Source organism: Canis lupus, chromosome 2, assembly GCF_003254725.2.
Source record: "Canis lupus dingo isolate Sandy chromosome 2, ASM325472v2, whole genome shotgun sequence".
Taxonomy (NCBI): domain Eukaryota; kingdom Metazoa; phylum Chordata; class Mammalia; order Carnivora; family Canidae; genus Canis; species Canis lupus.
Window position 1 is genome coordinate 80927075 of NC_064244.1, and position 16803 is coordinate 80943877.

Sequence of the window (16803 nt, forward strand, 5' to 3'; positions counted from 1 at the left end):
CACACGGCACGTGGCTGTCGAGCACCTGCTCCGTGGCTTGCCCACACTGAGAAGAACCTACAGTATGGAATACATGCTGAATTCTGGAGACTTTGTCCAAAAAAAAGAAGAAGAAGAAGAAGAAGAAGAAGAAGAAGAAGAAGAAGAAGAAGAAGAAGAAGAAGAAGAAGAAGAAGAAGAAGAAGAAGAAGAAGAAAACATAATCTCAAGAATTTTTATGTGGATCGCATATTGAAACGACAATATTTGTGGTAACTACACATTACATCACCTAGTTGTTAAAATCCGTTCCACCCGTTTTTACGGGTAGGTCTCCTAGAAAATCTAAAATGACATATGTGGCTCACGTGAGCCTCTTCCTGCACCGAGCTGGATTAGACGGAAGGTTTTGTTTGTTTTCCCTTCGCCTTTCCCCCCCTTCTGTTGGTGTGGAAATGAGGGAGGCACCTGATTTCTCTGCTTTGGGGTCAGTGGTTCTCAAAGTGCGGCGCCAGCAGCACCTGGGGACTTGTTAGCGATGCAGATTCTAGGATCCCACCCCGGAGTTCCTGGGGCAGTGGCTCTGAGGGCTGGGGTCCAATAATCTGTATTTTAACAAGTCCCCGCCCAAGGTGTTTCTGATACACGCCAACTTCTAGAACCACTCTTTATTAGCTACCCTTGAAAACTTACCGTGCGTATTTGACTTAACAAAACCTACGGTTGAACAGGATCTTAATGCTCTGCCCTAAATAGTAAGTTATTTGAACATTCTGATCACCCCTTCTGACTTACCACCTACCGTGTCCATTATTTTAATTCTGTCCTTTTGGGGAAAAATAAAACCCCACAATTTTAGACACTGTCGTCATGATGATTTTTATCCTGATAATATTTGCTTAAAATAATTTCCCTGCACGTTAATCACGGTGTTCACCACTCTTCTTGCGTCTCAGACCTAATGTCTAGGATGATTTTTCTTATTCCTGGAGAACATGATTTGAAAGTTCCTCTGATGAAGAGTATTTTCTGGGGGGTAAGCTCCTACAGCTTTTGTTTATCTGAAAAAAGCCTGTGTTTCCCCCTCGTCCTTCAAAGAGCTTTGCTGGGCACACAGTTGTAGGTCTACGGTCATTTCTTTCCGGCACCTGGAGGACGTTGCGCCAACACCGATTTCTGGCTTCCTTTTTGCTAAAGAGAAGGCAGCTGCCAGTCCAATTGTTCTTTCGTTAGCTCCTTTTAAGATTTTTCTCTTTGTCTTTGGGGTTCTGCAGCTTCATTACGATGGGGCTACCTGTGGATTTCTTCTTATTTTGACTGATTTAAATTGAGCTTCCTTCCTGTATCTCTCGGTTGATTTTTGGAATATCCTCAACCATCATCTCTTAAAATATTGCCTCTTCTCCATTCTCTCTTTGCTCTCCTTCTGGGATTGGTCTTTCTAATTCTATCTTCCCTCTCTCGTAAGCTGGTGCTGTCCACCAGAGATTCCTGTGATGGTGGAGATGCTAGATCATCCGCACGGTGTGTTATGGCAGACAGAAGCCACGTATGACTGCGAACACTCAAAATGTGGCCAGTGTACCCGGGGAACTGACCCTAAAACCTTATTGAATTTTAATTAATCCAACTACTGATTTACATCGCCACATGTGGCTAGTGGCTGTTGCATGGTGGACCAGGAAGCCCTGATTTCTCATGGTTTCCAACAACTTATTTCTCTGCATTGCAATCTGGTAATTTCCTTTGACCTATTTTCCATTTTTAAAATTCTCTCTTCAGCAGCTTATTCTTCTGTTTAGTCCATCCTCGGATTCTATTTTATTTTATTTATTTTTTTCCACACCAGGCGTGGAGCCCAACGAACGCTTTGAACTCACAACCCTGAGATCAAGCCCAGAGCTAAGATCAAGAGTCAGATGCTTCACTGCCTGAGCCACCCAGGCACCCCTGGATTTTATTCTTTTAATGTTACTCACTGTATACTTCCAAAGGTTCTAGTTGGTTCTTTTTACCTGGTCTTTTCATATTAGTCTCTTGTTTGCTCATGTTTATGACTTTGTGTTAAATTTTTTTAAAGTTTTACATACATATTAGCTTATATTTGATATTGGTAATTACTGTATCTGAAAAGCCCTTGGAGGGTCTACATCTGCTGTATTTTTCTGTGGACTCTCATGCATGCGGAGCTCACATTTGATCTTCTGGGAATCTCTGAGTCTGAACAGCAAATGCTTTCCTCCAGAGAGGATTTCTGTGATCCGCCAGGGGGGTGGGGGTGGGTGGGGGGATGGCACCTGATAGCAGGGACCATCTCAATCCTGTTAGGATGACCTGGAGAACGAGAGACCACTTTGTCACACCCCAGCGTTTACTTCCCTGTTCACAGTCCTGACATCAGCATCTGCCCCCAGGACAGACCCCGGTTTTCATACTTGGTTTTCGCTCACTACTTCTCTGCTCCCATTCTGGTCTTAGCTCATGAACTTTTAGTTTTGGATGGGGGCAGCGTGGGGATTTCCCTTACTTTTGGTGAGGCCAGAGATTAACATTAAAAACTATGTTTTATTTTATTTATTTATTTATTTAATTATTATTATTTTTTAATATATTTTATTTTAGATTTGGTGGTTTGGCCCGAGAGGACATCCCCTTGCTGTGTGCACAGTCCACCCTGTGCTCTTCACATTCTGCTAGTGCATGGGTCTGTCCATCTGCCCTGCCACAAAGGGAGTTCCAAGGTCAGGGGTCAAGTCTATCCCTCTCTTTATCACCCAGGCCTGCTTCATGGTGATGCCACCATTAAAAGACCAAGTTATGGGAAAGGGATAGTCAATAGTTTTTTTGTTTTTGTTTTGTTGTCATTGTTTTAATTTGAATCTTCCCGGGGACCTCTTGTGCTCAATATCCATCACTGTCTCCCTGGATAAAGCCCAAGCTCTTCGCATGACAAGGCTGGGTGTGACCCAGCCCTTTGCCGACTTCTCAGTGGCACACACCACCCCCCCACCGCACTTTCCAGCACTCCTGGTCCCCTCTCCCCTCTCGAATCAGTCACGCCTGCTGCTCTCTGCCTGGAAGCACCCAGCTGCAGGCTGCTCTGCTTGGCGAACGCCTATGAAGTCTGCAGGCTCTATCAAAATGTCACCTCTTCCCAGGACCCCTTCTCTGGTCCCCTGGTGTCGGCCGGTCACCACTCCCTGCAGCACATGCGTGTCCACGCCTCCACTCCACATGCATGTACTCACAGTACTCTCATTAATCCAGGTGCTGTTCTTGCCTGCACTTCTCACGGCTGACATTAATGAACGGCCATGGGATTATTTGGTGAGTGTGCCCCCCGCTAGGATGTAGACCCCATAAGGACAGGCGCAAGGCCCTCTTTTGCTCCCCAGATATCCCTGACATCTAGCACGGCCTCAACCTCTGCCGATCTCTGTGGTGTAAACTCACCCACCTCGGCCTGTGTCAGTGACCAACGAGAGGCCACGGGGTGTGGAGCCGGGACCCAGTTTGGGAGCCTGTATGAGCCAGAGCTGCCCACTACTGCCTGGACAGAAGGCACCCGTAGGTTTTGCTTAAAAGAAAGTGAGCAGGGAGGGGAGGCGGTGAGGAGGAGGGAGCAGGCCTCTCATCTCCTTCACACCTCCTTTCCCGCCACATCCAACTGCTTGCAGGCCCTCAAATGCACCACCACCCAGGCTCATTCCTTTTTCTTGGCTGATGGCAGGGGCTCTGAGCCTCAGCACTACTGAATGGCATTGGGGACCAGCTTTCTTTGTCGTGCAAGCTGCCCTGCTGAGGGGAGGATGTTTAGGAGCACACCCAGCCTCTGTACCCTGGATGCCTGCAAGCCCGCGGCGCAGCTGCCCCCAGTGCCCCGTCCTCCTGTTCTCAGCCTGCCCCACTCGGGCTGCCAGCTCTGGTCAACACTCACCCCCTCGGGCCGTGGCAGGCAGCCCCGGCACCACTTCTCCAGCCAGAAGCTGAATTCTCATTTTTAAAATGAGAATTTTAAAAGGTGGTTTTTAAAAGGGTGGCTCAGTGGTTCAGTGCCTGCCTTTGGCCCAGGGCATGATCCTGGAGTCCTGGGATCAAGTCCCGCGCCAGGATCCCTGCCCTGCATGGAGCCTGCTTCTCCCTCTGCCTGTGTCTCTGCCTCTCTCTCTCTATCATAATAAATAAAATCTTAAAAAAAATACTGCATTATGACATGAGAAAGTAACGTTTTACAGCCCAACAACCGTCACTGCATTGGATGGAGATGCTTCGCTGGGGCCTCAGCCTCAGCTCCAGTGAGCTCTGTGTCAAAGGCAGACCCTGGCGTGCCCAATCTGACAACATGGTTTCAAAGGGCATCAAGTCACTGGGCGTGTAGCTGCAGGAGTGACAGCAGGACCCAGGGGGAGGGGGTGCTGCCCACCTACAACACCCTGTCCCCAACACCCAGTGGGCCCTGGGGGGCCTTGAGCTGAAAAGCTGACCGTGCTCCTGCCCCCACATGTCCCTTAAAGTCCACGACACCACGAAGCACACAGAGAGGCCCAACAGAGCTACTTTACGTGTTCAGAGAAAATGTCACATTCCTTTGTTTCCCCTCAGTTTTGGTGCCACTGTCTGGCAAGGGCCTAAGCTTGTGCTCACTGTATCTGTCTCCTGGCCCAACAGGACCCCTGGCCCCAGCCTCAGGGGACATCCTGCCCCGGTCACCGTGTCCCACCAGCCCCTTGGAAGCAGGGAGTCCAACCCCTGGAGCTGGCAAGGCTCCACCCACTCTGTGCTCATTTCCCGGGTGGACGCCTGGCAACTATTTCCTGAGTTTACAGACTTAGGGGCAAGATATGAAGAAGAGGCCCAGGGAAGGCAAGCCTTCTGCTACGCAGTGACAACTACGGCCTGCTTAAAAAATATACACAGCAACGCTCCTCCTCGTTAACCCGTCCTTGTGCTGAACGGTGCCCACATTTGGGAAGTCCTTCTTAGTCTGCAATTGGAATTTCTTTGCTCTTTCATTTATGTGAGGGGCACATGCAGCTGGGGGCCGGCCTCTGCCTGCATTCCTGCCGCCTGTCCTCTCTCCCCACACATTTTCCTGGCTGGCTTTTCCGCTGCTGCGTGGGACTGGAAGGTGAAGCAGGGGGGATCTTTGAGAGGAGGCTGTGGGCTGAATGACTCTGCTCCTGGTGTCCCCGTGGAGATAGTGCGAGTCTGCATCTCTATGCCTCTTGGAGGCGAGGCTGGAGCTATGGGTTGCTGTGGGCTGTGGGGGCCCAGCTGTGCCCCGGGGTCCCTTAGCAGATTTTCAGCCTCTTCCAGTCACCGACCCTCCTGACTCCCCTGGGCCTCCGGACCTCTCATGTTCCTTCTGGCTCGGCCCAATCTGCTTCCGTGAACCCTGTGGACTGTGGTCATTGTGATGATTGTGAGACCCCTATCCATTTGCTCGCTGGCACGGGGGACCCCCGCAGAAAGCCAGGTCCATGGGCCTCTGGCTCAAGGAGGGGCACTTGGAGGCAACGCCTTCCATGGGATCATCCTAAGCAGTTACTGCAAACTACCCAACCTCCTACCTCCTTCAAACTGCGTCCCGGCTGCCTAGAAATTTCCTATACAAGCGGGGAGCTATTTTGCTTCTTGCATGCAGGCCAGTTTAGGAAGAGCAAAGATGCCGATGACCAGTATTTCTTTAATGTCCTTCAAAATGAAGACGGAGCTTTGGCGAGGCTCACGGGGATGGGGGGCATTCTTACAACTTCGATGCCTACTAGAAATGCCAAGGAGAAAACTGGTGCCGGTCTTGGCTTTCTGGAAACGAGAGCACTAAGGCACTGGGACAGCCTCACCAGCATCTGCCTGGAAGCGGTGTAGTGCACCCCTGGACCCCAATTCTTACCCCGGTTCCCTCACCTGCTGTCTCCCTGGGCTGTTTCTATCTGGCTATTTCTGTCTGTCCTGCCTGAGCTCAGTTTCCTGAGCGCAATAATATACACTTCACATGAGGACAACATTAGGGTAACTTAGGTGGCCTCGTGTTTACACCTGTAGCCTCAGCCTTAGCCCGAGGCCTGGCATTCAGGAAGTGGCCAGCCGGTGTTTGTCGAATGACTTACTGAGTGTATGCCAAGGGCCTACATTCCTCTGACACTCAGTAGACGCCAGCAAGTCACGTCCTCCTCTCCTCTGCCGGCTTTCCTCACTCCCCTCCAACCCCCCCCACCCCCCGCCAGAAGCCAGTGCTCCTCCTCAGTCCTCGCCCTGACACCTGCACCATGTCGCTGGGCCTGCAGGGTTACAGCTGTCTCCACGCTGGTGACCAAGCATCCTCCTGAGCACCTTCACCTGACCTCCTCCCTCTCCATCTCTGAGTCCTGTAGAGAAATGGCGGAGTCGCCTGGTGGGGCTCTCAGACCACAGACAGGTTGATCCCCCATCTGACTGCAGCGCCAGCCATGTGGGCCTCTGGGCGCCAGGCAGGCTCTGATTCCTGTGCTGACTCCAGAGTTTGGAGGGCCGCTGGCCCCTGCCACTCCCCAAACACCCCAAGCTCTGGAACCCCTGCTCTGGTCCCCTGCTGCCTGGCTGCACAGTGAGGGCAGGGCAAGGCAGGCAGGCAGGAGAGCCCTCTGGTGAAGGCAGACACATAGCCCACGGCAGGCAGGCACCCCGACTCCTTCCTTGATCCAAGCGAAACACAAGCACCCCCCAGAGAGGATCTAGACTGCAGGGAACAGAGCAGGTGACCTGCAGACAAATTGGGGCCATGCAACTTTCAGCTCCCCAGAAGAACTCATGTTGTAAAAACAAAAAAATAAAAAAAAAGTTGCCGATATTAAGGAGTGTAGTGTATTCTGTATTTTTGACTTCTCTTGAAAGATCAGGACTCTGGAAGCCCTGGAGCCCAGTGGGGCTTGCTTCCTCACGTGGGACAGCCTGCAGCACCCAGGCACCCACTTCCCTGACCACCCGAGGCCTCGGGGGCTGAGAAATAGCAGGAATGAGGCTGGGACGCGGGCAGCCCGGGACCAGCTCACTGGAACGCTCAGAGGCAGGCCTTGGCATCACCCACAACCCCCCTGCTACAGCTGATCTGAGACAGCGCTGGCTGGCCAACGGCCTTCCAGCTCACACGGGGAGCCCCCGCGACCAGGACGGGGACCGGGACCGTGACAGCTCACCTTGCCTGCTGCTTTACAGCCTGTGGGTGAGCACACTGCCCCCCTGCCGTGAGGCCCATCGCACAGATGAGGAAAGTGGAGCTCAGAAATGTCCACCAGTCATGCAGGCAGAGCACAGCCAGGTCCCCGAGCCTGTGTTGCATGTCACCGGCCGCCGCTTCCTCGCGTGGGAGACTCCTGCCACAGCGGGACGAGCAGCTGCCATGGGCTGGCCGTTTCTATCCGTTGGTTATTTCATCTTTGCAACAGCCCCAGGAGATAGGCAGTGTCGTTTCCATTTTACAGAAGGGAAAACTGAGGCTCAGGGGGACCCAGAGATCCGCTTAGGGTTGCACAGCTAAGTACTGGCTCTGGGATCAAGCCCGGAGAGCTGGGTCTCAAAGCCTGGGCTTCCCTCAATACCCCTCCCTGCAGGGCTTGGTTTTTATCGATTCTGCTGGGGTCAGGCTGTCACTAAAATGAATCTGTGTTTCCTGCACGCACAGGAAGGGATGGAGGGACCCTGGCGAGGGTTCAGACACCTGAGTCCCGGCCTGTTATCTCTGAGCCTTGCTCTGTAGACAGCCGTCCCATTCCCTCTGGCTTGCAGAGCCTCCTCTCCTGTCACCACGGTCCCTGCAGCGACAGCTGTCAGGGGCAGTCTTCTCTCCTCCGTGGCCTGCCTGCCCCCGAGCACAGGCTCCCTGTCCCCCTCTCCTGCTCCCCCTGAGACATCAGCGTCCTAACCAGGCAGGGAGCTGGCACCGTGTAGGCACGGAGCCCCTTGGGATGTGAGGCCAGGATCTGTGGCCTGTCCCAGGGAAAGCCATCGGGCCACTCGGAGCTTGGGCAGGGGACAGGGCAGGTGGGGCCCGAGGTCTGGGCAGGACGGCGTGCCCGTTGCTGTCCCTGCCCCAGGGCCCTGTGTATACCTGGGACCAGGAACAGCAGCGAAGTAAGTATCGTGGGGCTGGCGTTCCTTGGTCAGCCTGTGGGGCCGTCCCCCGGGTAGAGGCTGCACGCTGACTCGGGGTCTTTCTGGGCACAGCGGATGCTCAGCCATGGAGACGTCCACGCTCCACCTGGCCTTGCTCCTGGCGCCCTCCTGAAGGCCCATGCGCATCCCATCTGAGCCTCAGGGACTTTCTAGGGCTCAACAAGGTCAGGATGTGGCACGCTCAGAGCTCTCCGAGAACCCCCAACTTGGCACCTCCAGGCACAGAACACAGGGGCTGCGGGGGTCGCCGGGTACAACACGTCCCAGAGGGCACTCCACGGAATGAGATAGAAATGCACGGTTCTGTGGTCAAGTACGTTTGGGAAACACGAAGTGGGAAAAAGGGAGATATTTTTCTTCACTGCAGAACTTGTCAGAGTCTTGAATAAGCTAATGTGCTGTGTTCAAGATCTCTAAGGGTTGGAGACACAGCATTGTTTCCAAGACAATTGACCCAAGGATTTCTTTCTTCCTTCCTTCTTTCTCTTTCTCTTTTTCTTTTTCTTTCTCTTTCTTTCTTTCTTTCTTTCTTTCTTTCTTTCTTTCTTTCTTTCTTCTTTCTTTCTTCTTTCTTTCTTTCTTTCTTTCTTCTTTCTTTCTTCTTTCTTTCTTTCTTTCTCTTTCTTTCTTTCTTTCTTTCTTTCTTTCTTTCTTCTTTCTTTCTTTCTTTCTTTCTTTCTTTCTTTCTTTCTTTCTTCTTTTTCTCTTTCTTTCTTTCTTCTTTCTTTCTTTTCTTCTCCCTTTCTTTCTTTCTTTCTTTCTTTCTTTCTTTCTTTCTTTCTTTCTTTCTTTTCTTTCTTCTTTCTTCTTTTCTTTCTTTCTTTCTTTCTTTCTTTCTTTCTTTCTTTCTTTCTTTCTTTCTTCTTTTCTTTCTTCTTCTTCTTTTTCTTTCCTTTTTCTTCCCCCTGCTGAATCTTGTGCTCTGCAGCAGCTCAGAACACTGTCCTGGGAGTCAGGAGCCCTGGGTTCCAGAACCAGCTCAGCCACCAATGCCCTGCTTGGCAGTGGGCGACTCCCAGCCCATCCGTATCATGAGAGGACTGGGCAAGAAGCCACCGAGAGCCCTGTCAGCTCTACAGGTCCTGCCCCCCTGGTCCTACCTGGCAGCCTGGCGACTGCTGAGCTTGCCTGGGCCTGCCTTTGCACCCGTCCCGAGGGGCCTGCCCTGTGTCTCTCACGGGGCTGGTGAGAGGCTGAATCGGCATCTGTCCTCACTGTCACTGTCATCACCAGCATTTACTGTGACCCGAGCTGAGCCTTTTATACCCAGTCACTCGTTTCTTCCTTGCAGCCACCCCTGGAAGCGCCTCGCTGTCCCATTGTACACATCAGGAAGCCGAGACCCAGCCAGGTTCAGTACCTCGCCTAAGGTTGCCAGCTAGCAAATGTCAGGACTAAGGTCTGGACCCGGACAGTTTGCCCAGATGCTACCCCCTTAAGCTTGACCTTGATCTGCCCCTGAAAGAGCATTACAAACTATAAAGGGCTGTGGCCTGGCAGGGACATCGCTCTGTGTGGTGTTGCTGCGGCTCATCTGGGGGATGCGCATAGCCTCCTGGGGAGGGTCTCTGGCCCTCCATCTGTAGGCTTTCCTGTTCTGCTAGGGTGAGGAGGGAAGGCATCTGGGCCAGCTCTCTCTGGAACAGGGCAGGGGTGAGCAGGGGAGGCTGGGTGACCACGGGGAGTGGCTTTTCCACAATGGGGGGTGCAGGAGGAGGCCTGAGGATGGAGCTTAGAGACCATCTCACCCACGGGTATCACACTGTCTCGGTGTTGCAAACCCTTAGTGCAAATGGAATCAAATCTCTAAGAGCAATCACCTGGAGCTCTGGGGTGAGGGGAGGGAGCGTGCTGGGGGGTGGCCAGAGGGAGGACCCCAGGGATTTGTAAGGCTCCACAGGCCACCACTGGCCTGCTTTGTTTGGGAGGGAGTCTGAGGCTCAGAGAGAGACTGACTTGCCCATGGGTCACACAGTGAGTCCATGGCCACGCTGGGAACAGGAAGTGTGGAGCCAGGCCTCCCGACCTGGGGCTCCCGACCGCACTGGGCTGGGCTGGTAGGGCTTCTGGACTGAGGCCTGGGCCTCCTTAGGAGCCTGAGAACGCTGCTGGGCCCCTCCCTCGGGGCCAGCTCCACCCCCGAGCACAGCTTGGGCAGTCTTGCTCCCACTTTAGGGCCCATCGTCATCATCTGGTGTTCACGGGGCACCACCGGCCCCAGTTGGAGGCCAGCAGGTCCACCTGAAGCTCGGCAGGAGGCTGGTCGGCCGCCGGGCAGGTGCAGTCTGAGACGGTGGATGTCATGCTCAGAACCCGGCCGGCAGCAGGCTTGCCTTCTGTCCCTACCACTTCCTGGCTGTGTGCCTCTAGGAAAATTGGGAGCCTCTCTGTGACTCTTACTGCTGCAGGCCTCTGAGGCTGCCTGGGGGCAGCAGATCAGCCACGCAAGACCCCTTGGCTCTCCGCTCAGCAAGACCCAGCAGAGGTCCTGGCAGCTGGCAGGCTTGAGTACCTTCTTCCCTCACAGGCTTGAGTACCTTCTTCTTTCTGGCTGCCCCAGAAAGGTTGGCCTCTACGTCCTTTATCATGGTGCCCTGGGGAGGTTGCCCTGATGGCAAGTCTGCGCTAAGACCCATGGACAGGATCCTGCCCCCAGAGACTGCCTCGTGCCACCTCTTGCAAATGAGCCCACACTGGGCAGCTTGTTGGAAACGCAGATCCCAGCGTCTCACCCTCCGACCTGATTGCGTAGCTATAAGATGAAACCAGGAAATCTGCATCCTGCACACTCAAAGGCCTGGTCGGGTTTGACAATGATTCACGCGTGATTCTCAAACTTTTTTTTCCCTTCTTGATCGCTTTTTTTTTCCACCCCCCGCCATGGGATCCTTCAAATGGACTCCTGCATGAAGGTCCAGCGTGCAACAGGTAAGAGCAGAACTTCTCGCTTGGAGGGGGAGGACTGGAGCCCTTTCCAGCTAGGTCTTTCACCATCTATGGCAACCTCTCGAGGGTCCTCTGAGGAACCCCCAAGTGTGCCATGGAACACACTTTGAAAACTGCTGCTTATTCCAATTTCTTCCTCTACTGGGTAGAAAGACTGAGCCCCAAAGAGCCAGCCTGCACAGGGCTTGGCCAGTGAGGCTTTCTCAAGTTCTCTGAAGCTACCTACAGATCAGCTGTCCCCCCGCCCCCGGCCCCCTGGGGGGAGAGCTTGGTCAGAGGCTGCGCAGCCCAACAACCGAGAACACAGACTTCTGCATGCCTCCTTGCGAGAGCAGGCTGGCTCCGGGCTCTGAGACACGTCTCCTTATTCATGTGCCGCCCTGGGGTGACCTTGGGGCTTCTGCCTCAGGAACTCAGGCGTGGGCAGCCTAATTGCTTCCCATGGTCTAAATTTCTCTGCACTGGCCACAGCAAGAGTACGTTTCTCCCTGGAATCTAGAAGGAATAGTGGCAAGGCTGGAGGGTTCTGGGGGCAAACATGTCAAAGCCTCCCTGTTCTTAGGCACAAAAGCCAGAGTCTCTCACGGAGCCACACTGGAAAGGAACCTGGACTCGGACGAGTGGACACACAGCTGGAGGGAGGTCAGGTTCACACGGCCCGATGCCCTGGTTTTACCCCTCGGCGACGTGTTTAGATCGAGTCACCTTCGGGCACAAGATGTGTATCAGGCTGCTTCTTTCACGCTTCTTTCCTGTCTCTGATTGAACTTAACTCCACTCAAATCATGGGGGGCACAGGCCCTGGGGCTAGCCCTTTCCAGGTTCCAAAACCCACTCAGCTCTCATTGCTGAGCCTGTCAGGAGGGCAGGGTTATTGCACCCACTTCACAGATGAGAGGACACCGAGGCCCAGGGGATAAACAAGGTGCCTGGAATCAGAGGCAGGGCCAGAGCTGGAGTGATTATCCACGCGTGGCCTGGCCCCGCGGGTGGGCCGCGAGGGTCCCTCCCCCGACAGAGCATGGGACGCAATTTCATAGTCTCTTGTTTTGGTGCAATTAATGGCCATTTGCTGGCAGTCCGTTGAGAAAGCAATCGGACAAAACCTGAAGCTCAGCAATGCAGGCGAGCGGTCAGCCAGTGCTTGCTGGACTCCGATTTGGAAGCTGCATGTCCTGACGACGTCCCAGGGCCCCGGGGCACCTGCTGGGGAACGGGAAGGCCTGCAGGTTCCAGGTAGAAGGGGGCAAGGCTTTCAGTTGCCACTTCTTAAAGCTCAGCCCTCTTGGGATCGTTTTCTCGTGGATCAGATCGTTGGTTGGGGCTGCTGGGCATTGCCCTTGGGGGGCAGGGTGGCTGAGGTGCGCATTTTTCAGTGGCGGGGCTTTAAGACGCCACGGAGCGATGACTCAGGTATGAGTTGTTCACACCCCAGTTGCTGGCATGATTTTCAGCCCCTATAACACTTCTCTGGCGAGGTACTTACTATCCTAACGCACAGCCAAGACCTAATGCCTAAGTTATTTTTGTTCACAGGGCATTCTTTTATAAAATAAAATTATGAATCCTTTTATAAGATAAGGTGAACTATGTGTACTCCCTCTGGATTCCTTATTACCACCCGGGTCTTTTTCCACTCGAAAGTGGGAATAGGTGGGAGCTGGGGGGGGGGACCATGGTGGCTTTGCCCCCGCCTAGTGGGGTTTGAACTGCAAAAACTTAAGAGCCATTTGTTCAAAGCAGGTGGGGCTAGGGGTGGGATTTTTGTGAGGTCCTGTTTGGTGAAAATGCAGGTTTTTGGTGAGAGGCCCCGTAGATATTTTAAGAACTCACATTGGTGAGATGGCTGGTGACCTCCTACGTTATGGCCTCATTGCACTGGGAGCCCCTCTAGCCCATTGGGCCCTGGTGTGTGGGGCAGCATGCAGTGGCCAGGACGGGACCCTCACCTCCTGGCTCGGGGGCCGAGCTAACCCCGAGAGCCCGGCAGCCCTGGTGCAGGAAAGGGCTCCAAAGCAGGGCAAGTGCAGGCAAAGCCCTGGCCCCAGTGGAGCACTAGTGCAGAACATTATTAGCTCGTTTCTACTCTGCCCTCCCCAGTTCCTCCCTGGGGGTGGGTCTCCGGGGCCGGAGGTAAAATGCTGACGATTGATGGAACAGACGCAGTCACACCAGCAAGGAAGTGCTAGGCTGTGCCGGAGGTGAAGGGTGGGTGAGGTGCAAACCTGGCCCCAAGGAGGTCTCTGCAATGCCCCCTGCCCGGGCCCTGCCCCTCCCGCTCAGATGATGGTGAGAGTGCCAGGGACTCCCTAGGTTGGCAGTCTGGCCCTACTGTTTACTAGCTTCTTGACCCTGACGATTTACTTAACCTGAGTCCTTGCACCAAAAATGCAGATTGTTGGGAGGGTTAACTGAGTTAATGCATGTAAAGTATGCGGCATGGACTACAGCCCATGGTAAGTGCTTAATAAGTGTTAGATATTATTATTGTTATTATATTACTAGGTTACATCTGTCGGAGCCTGCCAGCATGGGTGGGAGAGCACGCGTGAGGGCCACTGACGGCAGCCGTGCAGGTTGTGCACTCGGCACCTGAGCACAGTAGTGCCTTCTGGAATAGAGTGGTACACACGACCTGTGGGGCTGTACACTGGCCCTAGATGCCCTGGGCATGCCTGCTTCAATTTCCAATAGGTACCGCTTGAAGCTGGTCCATTTGGAGCCAGGTCTCAACGAAAATAAAGGAGGTAGTAGGACTTTTGAGCAGAGCTACGAAACTTGGAAGAGGTATGGCCCAGTCCTTGAAAAGGTTACAGGACCGTAGGAGCAACAGCTAGGATCTGGGCCAAGTCACTCCGCTCTGGGTCAAAGTTTTCCCCATCTGTGCAGTGGGGTGGGGTGGGGGGTGGGGGGTCTAGTTTTGGGATGGCAAGTAGGCTTTCTCCCTGTATGCCAACTCTGACTGGTGGTGGCTGAGGCTTTGTAAAGTGAGCACCTCAGTGGCCACTCTGGGCAGGGTGGGGACGTCTGCATGAGGCCCCTCATGCCCGCTGCAGACTAGCCCAGCGCTTCTCAATGCTGGCCACACCCCAGGGTCACCAGCGAAGGTTTAATGACGCCCTGATTCGGGGATACGGCCTGGTACTGCTAAGTGTTTTCAAAAGCTCTGTAGGTGATTCCAACGTGTGGCCGGGTTGAGAGCTGCTGGGGTCCCTAAGGCTCCTGGAGGTCCTGAGTGCTACGACTTCTTGGCATGGTCTAGATCTCACGGGGCTTTGAGCTTTCTTCCAGCAGAAATGACGGGGGTGTTAAAAGGCCAGTCTCTCAGTTCTATTGCTGGAGAGGATTCATCTTTAAGTTGGGAGGCAGGGGTTGAGGGCACTGGCTACACTCCAGGATCGGGGCATACAGGGGACCTCTTCTTGCGCCACACTATGGAGTTTCACTGGGGCCGAGGCCTAGGCTTTGCCTCCGGGGGGGGAATCTCATGGGACTCACACTGGCTTTTTCAGGGAGGCCCTGTGGCTTCCTTGATTTCTTTCTTAAGCTCCTCTCTGTCCCGAGGGAAGGTGGGATGTTGGCACGGTGCAGAGGCCCAATGAGGTCTGCAGGAAGTAACATGCCCCAAACTCACAGGCGCACTTTCCGGGCCTTTGGAAGGAGTGCCGGGGGTAGAAGGAAGCAGATGAAAGCTGACTGGGGCCGCAGAGCTTGGAGAACACAGGGCCAGGGCGCCAGGCTTGGAGGTGGTGCATTAGGACCACAGGCAGCCCTGGATGTGACGGCTCCTCCCACTTACAGTCGGGGTGGCCAAGATGCGAGGTTTCTGGAGGCCACCTGGCCTCAGCCCCACCGAGGGCCCAGAATTCAGCCAGCTTTCCTCAGCCCCTCCAGACCCAGCCCTGGAATCCAAGGAGCAGGTCATGCAGGGGCTTTGCCTCCCACCCGGAGCAAGATAGAAGCAATCAAATAACATAGAATTCAATAATATTTTAAAATAAGCTTTATTTAGATTTTTTTTATATTTTATATTTGCATCCATGCCTTCGAGAAACCTTTCCCATGGGAAAAGTTATTTTCATCTAATTTACCCATAACTCATTCGCTATTTGACGTAGTTCTCTTAAATAAATCATCCTTAGTAACTCTTAGATTTATCTCCTAATTTACAAAAACTGAAATGAAAAGGAACTACTAAATCATTACCAGGAGTGGTTGTAATTTTCTCTTAAGTAAAGGGCAAACCATAAAAATCAACCAAAAGAAGAAGAAGAAAAAAAAACTCATGGGGGAGAAAAGTATTTTCTAAAATCTCTCTCCGTAGAGGAAGATGCCAGCTTTTCCTCACCGCCAGGCTTGGTTAAACGGCTTAGGGCTTAGCCAAAGGAGGCCAGAAAGATCCTTATTAGGCAGGGCCCTTTGCCTGCTCCTGCCCAACCGCCCCACCAAGTCAGAAGGAAAGGGAGCAGCCTACTGGTGGTTTTTTTTTTTTTTTTTTTTTGTTGTTGTTGGTTTGTTTGTTTAGAGACTTGGGACAAAATATCCTATCCTTCTAATAGAGACTCCAGCACTCTCCAATCTCTTTTCTTTGTAAGAGCTGAAAATGTTACTGCTAGCAGAAAGCGCAACTACTGTTGTGCAGAGGGTGGGTGAACTGAGCTGTGTTAGTAGTTAAGGTGGAGCAGGGGACGAGTGACAGGTCAAAAGAAAAGGGGAAGCTAGTTTTAGGCCTCAGGAGGCCCTGGCTTAGCTCACGTGTTCTCTATCACCCGGCGTTACATGCACATGGTTCCTTTGCTGGTGAAGCCTCATTGAGGCCAACACTGCTCCCCAAATAGGCAGATAGATGTTCCTGCCAGCCCTTCTCTCCTGGGGTGAGCGGGCTCAGGCTGCTGTGACAAAGGGGAGGACAGGGCAGGAGGGATCCCGAGAGATTCTGTTAAGTATGGAACCAACCAGAATGGGGAGGGCAGAGAGGCTCTGGTGCTGGTCCCTGTGTCCCTCACCGCCCTCCCCCTGAGACAGGCACCTCCCCCAACGGCCCCTGCCTGGCCCACATGCAGAATTAACCAAGGAGGAGAAAGACACAGCTGCAGGGAAGAACCCATGCGTCTCGAGGACCCCTGTGGCACTGACTCAGGCCGAGTCCCCGTGGTCATGTGACTGGCTGCCTCACTCTGCATTCAACCTCTCTCAAAACACAGACCCCAGAGAAGGTGGCGTGACAGTAGGCCCTCCGCTCACTGGGGTCAGCGTTCCTCATTCCAGATAAATAAATAGATCTACAAAGGCTTGGAAGGGAGCTATTGGGGGAAGGTGGGGGAGAGAAAGGTGGAGTGCACTTCCATGCGAGGGGCAGGAGAATCCGGGCGAGGGAGAACAAAGAACGGGGAAAAAAAGCAAGCTTTGAAATCCAACGGTCCCTGGGTTCTGGCCACCCTAAAGTCTACCTTGCACAGTTTGGCAGCAGCATGAGAACAGAACAGACAAGTCCACACAGAAACACCCGCCTCCCGCCCACCCCGTGGAAAAATATACATTCCATTATTTATGTAATAATTTAGATAGAATAAGTCTTCTGCGTTTGTGCAAATAAATTAAACGGAACAGTTTTTTTCTTTTTTCTTTTTTCTTTTTTTTTCCATAAAGAAAGAAACGGCAACGCAATTTAAAAACTGGCAGGCCGTGAAAAAGAGCCCGGCGGACCCTGGCAGCCCGAGCCTGGGC

At 53.2% G+C, this 16803-nt stretch overlaps 1 protein-coding gene across 9 annotated transcripts in view; it reads right to left on the reverse strand.

Annotated features, from left to right (window-relative positions):
- KAZN (kazrin, periplakin interacting protein) overlaps positions 1-16803 on the reverse strand; it is a 1011580-nt gene that overhangs the window by 25705 nt on the left and 969072 nt on the right. The window lies entirely within an intron of this gene.